Source organism: Pleurodeles waltl, chromosome 5 (assembly GCF_031143425.1).
Source record: "Pleurodeles waltl isolate 20211129_DDA chromosome 5, aPleWal1.hap1.20221129, whole genome shotgun sequence".
Classification (NCBI taxonomy): domain Eukaryota; kingdom Metazoa; phylum Chordata; class Amphibia; order Caudata; family Salamandridae; genus Pleurodeles; species Pleurodeles waltl.
Window position 1 is genome coordinate 634,592,021 of NC_090444.1, and position 10,252 is coordinate 634,602,272.

Here is a 10,252-nt window from a genome sequence, read left to right on the forward strand (position 1 = left end):
CTTTGAAGCTGGTGGAGCAGCCTTGGACTGGGGTGCGGCAGATGTACCTGGGCCAACACGGGGTCTCTTGCTCACAGGGAAGGTAGCATGGGAATGGGAAGGGCAGACGGGGGGCTGTGATGGGGAGGAGTTAACAGGGCAAGGAGGTGGGCACGTTTAGGGATGAGGCGGGGTAGGCCAGTGGGTTCAAATAGGTCAACACAGGATAGGAAAAGTTTTATAGGTGTGATCGGGGTGGAACTCGAGGAAGGGGTGGGATTGGAGGTAGAGGGACTGGTCGTGACAGGTGTAGGGGTGCGTGACGTGGGTGCAAGTGACTGTACAGTATGCTGAGGTGTGGTGGATGTGTGTTGGGTGGGTGTTTTGGAACGTTTGAGTGACTTGGGAGGAGGGGGGGTGGACACAGTGGGACAAGACAGGCTGCCGGTGTAAATGTATGTTGTCTGTGTGTCTGCAAGTTTGGTGAGTGTGCTGCATGTGTCAACCAAAGTCATTGTGGTCAGTGCAGGTGTCGTGTATGGGGTGCATGAATGGATGTCTGATTTTGTGGTGACTGCCAGAATGGGGTCAGCAACACTGAATGAGGGTGTACTGTAGGAAGGTAGCCTCTTTCTAGCCTTGTTACCCCCACTTTTGGCCTGTTTGTTAGTTTATGTCAGGGTGTTTTTACTGTCTCACTGGGATCCTGCTAGCCAGGACTCCAGTGCTCATAGTGGAAACCTTATGTTGTCAGTGTGTTTGATATGTGTCACTGGGATCCTGCTAGCCAGGACCCCAGTGCTCATATGTTTATGGCCTGTATGTGTTCCCTGTGTGGTGCCTAACTGTATCACTGAGGCTCTGCTAACCAGAACCTCAGTGTTTATGCTCTCTCTGCTTTTAAAATTGTCACTGCAGGCTAGTGACTAATTTTACCAATTCTGATTGGCACACTGGAACACCCTTATAATTCCTTAATATTTGGTACCTAGGTATCCAGGGTATAGGGGTTCCAGGAGATCCCTATGGGCTGTAGCATTTCTTTTGGCACCCATAGGGAGCTCAAACAATTCTTACACTGGACTGCCACGTTATTTCACAGCCATTTTACACTGCACTTCAGTAACATATAAGTCACCTATATGTCTAACCCTCACTTAGTGAAGGTTAGGTGCAAAGTTACTTAGTGTGAGGGCACCCTGGCACTAGCCAAGGTGCCCCCACATCGTTCAGGGCAATTTCCCCAGACTTTGTGAGTGCGGGGACACCATTACACGCGTGCACTACATATAGGTCAATACCTATATGTAGCGTCACCATGGTAACTCCAAACATGGCCATGCAACATGTCTAGGATCATGGAATTGTCCCCCCAATACCATTCTGGTATTGGGGGGACAATTCCATGCACCCCCGGGTCTCCAGCATAGAGCCTGGGTACTGCCAAACTAACTTTCTGGGGTTTTCTCTGCAGCTACCGCTGCTGCCAACCCTCAGACAGGTTTCTGCCCCCCTGGGGCCTGGGCAGCCCAGTCCCAGGAAGGCAAAGGATTTCCTCTGAGAGAGGGTGTTACACCCTCTCCCTTTGGAAATAGGTGTGAAGGGCCTGAGAGGAGTAGCCTCTCCTGGCCTCTGGAAATGATTTGAAGGGCACAGATGGTGCCTCCTTGCATAAGCCAGTCTACACCCGTTCAGGGATCCCCCCAGCCCTGCTCTGGCGTGAAACTGGACAAAGGAAAGGGGAGTGACCACTCCCCTGACCATCACCTCCCAGGGGAGGTGCCCAGAGCTTCTCCAGTGTGTCCCAGACTTCTGCCATCTTGGATGCAGAGGTGTGAGGGTGCAATGGACACCTCTGAGTGGCCAGTGCCAGCAGGTGACGTCAGAGACCCCTCCTGATAGGTGCTTACCTTTCTCTGTAGCCAATACTCCTCTGTGGGCTATTTAGGGTTTCTCCTGTGGGTATCTCATCAGGTAACGAATGCAAGAGCTCACCAGAGTTCCTCTGCACTTCCCTCTTCGACTTCTGCCAAGGATCGACCGCTGACTGCTCCAGGACGCCTGCAAAACTGCAACAAAGTAGCAAGAAGACTACCAGCAACATTGTAGCGCCTCATCCTGCCGGCTTTCTCTACTGTTTCCTGGTGGTGCATGTTCTGAGGGCTGTCTGCCTTCACCCTGCACTGGAAGCCAAGAAGAAATCTCCTGTGGGTCGACGGAATCTTCCCCCTGCCAACGCAGGCACCAAACTTCTGCATCACCGGTCCTCTGGGTCCCCTCTCATCTTGACGAACGTGGCCCCTGGAACACAGGAGCTGGATCCAAGTGTCCTCGACAGTCCAGTGGCCCTTCTCTCCAAATTTGGTGGAGGTAAGTCCTTGCCTCCCCACGCCAGACAATAATCCTATGCACTGCATGAACTGCAGCTGCTAGGGCCTCTGTGCACTTTTGCAAGACTTCCTTCGTGCACAGCCTAGCCCAGGTCCCCAGAACTCTGTCCTGCATTGCCCAACTCGCTGAGTTGGACTCCGACTTCGTGGGAGTCCCTTTTGTTGTGCTGAGTTGAGCATCATGCTGAGATCTTCTGAATGCCTGTTCAGGTGCTTCTGCGGGTGCTGCCTGCTTCTGCGTGGGCTCTCCGTATTGCTGAGCGCCCCCTCTGACTCCTCTTCCAAGGGGCGCCCTCCTGGTCCTTCCTGGGCCCCAGCAGCACCCAAAACCTTCAACCTTGACTAATGCACCTAGCAAGGCTTGTTTGCTGTCTTTCTGTGTGAAAACAACTCTGCATCCTCTAGCACGCCGTGGGACATCTTCTGACCAAAGGAAAAGTACCTGGCACCTTCTGTTGTTGCAGAATCTTTGGCTTTTTCCACCCGGAGGCAGCCCTTTTGCACCTTCATCTGGGGTTTAGTGGGTTCCTGCCCCCCCTGGCACTTGCGTGACTCTTGGACTTGGTCCCCTTCCTTTACAGGTCCTCAGGTCCAGGAGTCCGTCTTCAGTGCTTTGCAGTCAGTTGTTGTCCTTGCAGAATCCCCTATCTCAACTTTATTGTCTTTCTGGGGTGGTAGGGTAACTTTACTCCTACTTTTCAGGGTCTTGGGGTGGGGTATCTTGGACACCCTTAGTGTTTTCTTACACTCCCAGCGACCCTCTACACACTACACTAGGCCTGGGGTCCATTCGTGGTTCGCATTCCACTTTTGGAGTATATTGTTTGTGTTGCCCCTAGGCCTATTGTCTCCTATTGCATTCTATTGTGTTCTACAGTGTTTGCACTACTTTTCTAACTCTTTACTTACCTGATTTTGGTTGTGTGTGTATATTTTGTGTATATTACTTACCTCCTAAGGGAGTATATCCTCTGAGATACTTTTGGCATATTGTCACTAAAATAAAGTACCTTTATTTTTAGTAACTCTGAGTATTGTGTTTTCTTATGATATAGTGCTAAGTGATACAAGTGGTATAGTAGGAGCTTTGCATGTCTCCTAGTTCAGCCTAAGCTGCTCTGCTATAGCTACCTCTATCAGCCTAAGCTGCTAGAACTCTTCTAATCTACTAGTAAGGGATCACTGGGCCTGGCACAAGGTGTAAGTACCACAAGGTACCCACTATAAGCCAGGCCAGCCTCCTACATGCACTGCCTGTGAGTGTGCATGTAGAGGTGACAGACAGGAAGGCAGAAGAGGTGGACACACTGGGAGAAGTGGATGTTGGTGTGTGTGCCTTTGTATGTTGGCTGTGTGTATGCCTGTGGTGGGAAGTGTGGTGCTTGTTTTGTTCAGTGTGCTTCTTGTGTGTTGAGGTGTGTGCATGGCTGTCAGAATGTGTGCTTGGGACGGGTGAAGGGAGTGGGGTGCTGGAAGGGGTAGAGGTGGTTGGAGTGGGGATGGAATGACCAGGGACACTAGCTGCCATCAAAGAGGAGGCCAGAGCCTGAAAAGATCTCTGTAGGCCGGACACGGCACCGTGAATACCATCCAGGTAGGCATTGGTCTGCTGCACTTCTGATGCTAGCCCCTGGATGGCATTGATGATGGTTTTCTGCCCTACAGAGATTGTCCTCAGGAGGTCAATAGCCTCTGTGAGGGCAGCATGGCTGACTGGGGCAGGGGATGAGGTGCCTGGGGCGAAGGAGACGCCCACCCTTCTGGGTGAGTGGGCACAGGCAACTTGGTGGGGAACAAATGGGAGGGCAGTGATGGTATGGGGTGGTGGAAGATGACACAGAATGGGTGGGCCCACTAGGGCTCCCATTGGAGGAGGTATTAGAGTCACTAACTCCAGTGGTAGTTGCTTCCCCCGTGGTACTCCCCTCACCCTCCAACCCACTGGTCCCCTGGCTTCGCTCGACTCTGCCTCTGTGGAACCTTGGGCCGCTGCATCCCCACTTGCCGGTGCCACAGCTTCATCACCAGATGATGCTGATGTACACAGACAACACAAGAGAACAGGGATTGGGAGACAAAACAGGAGAGACACTTTTAAATAGCTGAATGGAGGTACATAACTGGTTCACACATACACCCACCCAGCAAATATTCCACCATGCAGCACCTACAGCTATGCACATGGCTATGCCCCTGACTATTGGCCACAACACTGCTACAGCCATTTCCTACAGCACAGAGGGACCTGAAGTACTGCAGACCCGTCCCTTACAACCTTACTTCCCATGGGGGCCATTATATAAAATGACATCAGTCAGAGTCCCTGCCAATAGACAGCATACATACCACAGCACAATCACACATCCATCAAGGAGGCATACAATGGTTTCTGTACTCACCCCCTTGTGTCTGCAGGGCAGCCTTCAAGCGCCCATCCAGGTCCGGATACGCCACCGCCAGAATGCGGCGCATTCGGGGGGTCAGGGCCCAACGGGCACCCCTTCCACATTGGAAGGACTTCCCCAGCTGGGCCTCGTAGGTCTTCCTCGCCCAGTGCCGCAGGTCCTCCCACCGCTTCCTGCAGTGGGTGCTCCGCCGGCTGTAGACCCCCAGGGTCCGCACCTCCCTGGTGATGGCATGCCGGAGTCCCCTCTTCTGATGTGCGCTGACCTATATGGGACACACATAAAAAGTAACACAGAGGTCAGACAATGCCCATTAGATACAGCTGGCTATATGTCCCCTATGGGACGGACACTTACAACAGCAGAACAGGACCTCACACATGCAGCATGTCATGAATCCCACGACTGTACAGTGTCAAATGTGCACACATGTTTACAGCCATCTACCACCATTACACACATCCATGCCCCCCAATCCACCTACTCACCTGTACCTCTGGTCGACCATAGAGCTTGGCATACAGTGGTAGGACCCCGTCCACGAGCTTGTCAATTTTCTCGCTGGTGAAGGCCAGGGCCGTTTCCCCTGCCATTCGTGCCATTTCCAGGACCAGAGTCAGGACACAGCAGCACACTCAGTGGAGTACCTGCATGCACGTAATCCGGGAGTCAAGTGAAGTAGGGTTGACGAAATGGCGTACGCTCCCCTGCGATGTGCACCGTCACCGCCGGGGGCGATCACGATACGCTAATATTCCCCATTGACAACCATGTTAACCAATGAATGGTCGCACAGCGGTGAACACCGCCTTACACTATTATGCCAACCGCTAGCGGTATGAGGTCACTTCCACTACAACATTTCTGGATTACAGGGGGCAGACATTTTGGCCATTACTACTCAGTTATTAATTTCTCGTTTGCCCCATGCAGACCCTATTGTCCCCAAACCCCATAGGCATGAACAAATATATATTTACTCACCACAACAGTCCTGATGTATCATTGAGGACATGTCACCCCAGATTAACATCCTACCATGCATATGTGTCATCAGCGTGTATGCCAGCAGTGCTGAATATTTAACACGTTGGGCAGATGTATGTGTGTTCCTCACATGTGTTCTCATCTCCTCCCAGGTACAGACCCACGTGGCGAGGGAGGGCCCCATCGGTGTACTGGGGACCAAGGTGCACCATGGTGGAGTGTCACATCATTATCAATTACAAACTCAACTGTGCTACTATTCATGAACTTTGTGCATTACTGGATCCAGCACTGAGCCCGGCTAATCGGAATCAGCATGCCATCCCTACTGAAGTGCAAGTGCTCTCTTCACTCCATTTCCTGGCCACTGGCTCATTTCAAGTGCCAGTGGCATGGGTGCAGGTTTTTCACAGCCAATGTTTAGCATTACACTGTCCAGATTCCTGAATGCATTTGTATGACACGTGCAGTCCTATGTGGTAGTTTTCCCAAAGTGCCTACCTCCCTGCCATCAAGTCAGACTTCTATGCCTTTGCCAACATTCCCCATGTGATAGGTGCCATCGATGGAACCCACATAGCTCTCATCCCCCAAGAGTAAGTGAACAGGTGAACAGAAAAAGGAAGAACTTTCACTCCATGAACATTCAATTGGGGTGTACTGCAGACCAGTACATCTCACATGTGAATGCCATGTTCCCTGGATCAGTCCATTATTCCTTTGTGCTGAGGAACAGCAGTGTGCCACACACGATGGAACAACTACAAGAGGACAGAGGATGGATCATCGGTAAGTGTGTCTGACACTTTTTGCCACATAGCAGACAGCCAGGCTGTTTGCAACTGAGGGTTGTCAGTGACAGTCCTGTTTTGCACCCTTTTGCAGGTGATTCTTGCTACCCCAACATGCGTTGGCTCCTGACACCAGTGAGGAATCCTAGGACAGATGCAGAGAGGAATTACAATGAGACCCATGAACGTACTAGGAGGGTGATAGGGCGCACAATAGGTCTCCTGAAGGCTAGATTCCGTTGCCTCCTTATCTCTGGGGGATCCCTGGCCTATGAGCCTGAAAAGGTGTGTAGAATAGTGGTGGCCTGCTGCATGCTGTACAACATGGCTGTGAGGAAATCTATTTCTCTCTTGGAGGAGGAGGGGCTGTATTTCCAGAGCAGCTGCCTCAGAGATGTGATGAGAGTGATGGTGATGATGAGGAGGGGGAAGATGTACACTCCAGGAACCAACTGTACTTCCAGTAACTAAGTGGTACTATTTGATGCTGTTGCTGTCTGTGCAGCATACTGTCGGTATGTCTTATCCTCAATGGGGGTGTTGGGTCTATAGACATTGTCACTGTGACCAGGTTTGCATGGGACATGTGACATTATAGACAACTTGTTTGACATTTCTGTTGGCACAACCCCATGTTATGCGTGGGGTGCCATTCCTGCAATTAAGAAATGAATGAATAATTTCAATGACAATTTCATGCACACTTCCATTTGATTCAACATAATGACAGGGAACATTTACATTGGTGAACAGGTGTTTTATTTGGTGTCAGGGATGCCATGGTGCTCTTTACAGTGATGGGAGTGCGCTACTGGTGGATGTCCGTATTGGCTACATCGTCTCAGCGATTGTTGTCAGTGGTAATATGTCCATCTGTTATTTACAGTTTTTTGGGTTGTTATTGCACTGTGTGGACGGTGGTTCAGTGGCACACTTGAAGGACAGTTCTTGTCAGAGTCACTTCTTAGAGGGGGCCTTGGTCTTGGCAGGTGTTCCAGTGCCATATCTGGGCCTGAGGGACCATTTGGGTGCCTGGCGTTGGCCTGTACGGGCTGAGGTGCAGGTCTCCTGTGTGTCCTCAGATGGTAGCACAAGTCCAGTTGTTGCTGCTGCTGTTGTTGGCTGGGCTGTATTTTGGCCTGTAGTAGGGGCTTCCTGGTCTGTAGGGGTCTCAGGCTGGGTTGGGACAAGGTACAGCAGCGCACCTGCTATGGTGGCCATGGTGGTATTGTGCAGTTTCCACTGCTCCATGGTCTCTTGGTGTTGGGCTCTCTGCAGCCTTTGACTCTGCTCCAGGGTGGCCACAATCTGGGCCAATCTGTCCTGGGTATGGTGGTATGCTCCCAGGACCTCAGAGATCACATCCTGGGATGCAGCATCCATCCTGTGGCCTCCCCCATGGGTCAATGATGCCCTCCCATCAGGCCTAGCCCCCTGTGCTTGTGTCCCCTGCACAGTTCTGGTGTTACCACTTGTACTGGGGCCATCATCTTCCTACCTGTTGTAGGTGGTGACTGTGGCCTCTGTCCTTGTGTTACACCAGTCTGTGGCCTGGATACACAGATGTGGGTCCGGTTGCCCTGGCCTGATGTTGGTCGGTGCATGGTAGGGGTGTCAGTGGTCTCCTGGGTGGGGCGGCTGGATGGTGACAGACCAGGACTGTGTGAGGGGCCAGGGAATTCCTCACTGTCCAGGGTTCCCTCTCCAGTATCCTGGGTGGTGCCTCTCTCTCCATGTGGGGCACTGCCACTCCTTGTCATGTGTCCCCCTGTTGGGGGGAATGGACATGTCTGTTACAATTGCACAATCGGATGGGGTGCACAGGGCTTGGCTGTGTTGTGCAGGTTTTCCACTTTGAGCCACGCAGGGTGCCTTTGTGAGGTTGCCATTGCATTTTGCTTAGGATGTGGAGGCGCATTGTGAGTGGTGTAGTGCCTTTGTGATTACTTGCAGGGGTAGGTGGCTGTGCACAGGGGGAAGTATGTGGTCCTATTGGTGGGTTTGTGGACATGGAGGGTGACTGGATGTTGTGATTGTGGCCTGGGTGGGGTAGTGGTCCTGGTGGATGTTGGAGGGGTGGGCTGGTGCATGTATAGCAGGTGTGATGGATATGGGGTAATTGTAGACGACTTACCCAAGTCCATTCCTCCAGTGAGTCCAGTGAGGCCCTCAGGGTGCAGGATGGCCAGTATCTTTTCCTCCCAGTCAGTGTAGTCAGGTGGTGTTGGTGGAGGTCCTCCCCCAGTCTTCTGGACTGCAATGTTGTGCCGGGATGCCATGGACCTCACCTTCCCACGCAGGTCATTCCATCTCTTGCACATGTTGTCCCTCGTGCGTGGATGGTGTCCAACTGCATTGACCTTGTTGACAATGGTCTGCCATAACTCCATCTTGCTGGCGATGGGTGTGTGCTAGACATGTGCCCCGAATAATTGAGGCTCGACCTTCAGCATCTCGTCCACCAGGGTCCTTAGCTCCCTTTCTGTGAATCGTGGGTGCTTGAGGGGTGCCATGGTGTGTATTGCGAGTGGTGTGTTGTATGGATCTAGGTGAAGGTGCTGTTGTGTGGTTGGGTGTGTGAATCATCTGTTGTGGTGTTCAGTGTCTGCTTCTGGAGATCTCAATCTCAGTTGTCCTACTGGCGATGCAAAGGATTGTGGGGTGTGTCTGTGAGTGTTTTATAGTGTTGTGGATGTGTGTCAGGTGTGTGGGTTTCAAACTTGCCAATGTGTGCAATTGTTACTGTTGGGTTCCATTGGTGGCTGGTGCTGTGATTTGTGCATCATTATTTGGAGGGCGGTGAGTTTGGGTGCTTGGCGGTGGCGGGGTGGGATGTCCTTTTTTTTTGCTGCGAAGTTCCTGGCGGTGACGGGTGGCTGGGAAATTTTTGACGGATTCAGATTATTTCATCTTTATATGGCGGGTTTCTGTTCACCGCCAATGGCGGGTTTCTGTTCATCGTCGCCACGGCGGGGAATAGTGTTTACCACCATGTTCATAATGACCTCCTTTATGTCCAATTGTTGTTAGCCTCTTACTAGTGTGAGGCATTCATTGCTTATTACGGCCACCATTTGCTGAGCAGCGGTGAGCGGTTAATTGTTTTTGTTGGGCTCAAGTGGAGGAGGCATATAAACAACATAGTGGCACATCCGTGCAGTGAGCGCGCCAAAGGCAAGCTTGTCTTCACCCACCCATGCACCATTCATGCACAGCACCAGCCACACTGCCGGTTTGGGAATTGAAGGACGGGAGGCACAGGAGAGAAGTTCAGGTGAGAGTAAGGAGATGAGTATCAACAGGTATGGTCATACTCTCTTCCCGAAGTGCTAAAAGAGCAATGGTGGATATCAGGCTAGTGAAGAATGTCAGCTCGCATCCAATTTGAGAGGGAGGACTTTGTGGGCTAATCCATGCCTGCTCTCGGGTTAAACACTCTGCAGAGATTAGGCTTCTTCTAGAAACTAACAATTGGGACATCCTTTTTACAACAGAGACCTGGATCCCCTTAGACTCAGAAGTGAATATTGGACTTCCCTGTACCCTGGGGCTTAAAGCTCTACACCTACCTAGACAAGAAAGAAGAGGGGAGTGGCCATTATTTTTAAGGATACGTGGGAGGTTACCATTCTCCTAACGGAGCAAAAACACAGGAGCAAGGTACTGCGCTTCTGGTGTGTTACAGGCCACAGGGGCTATT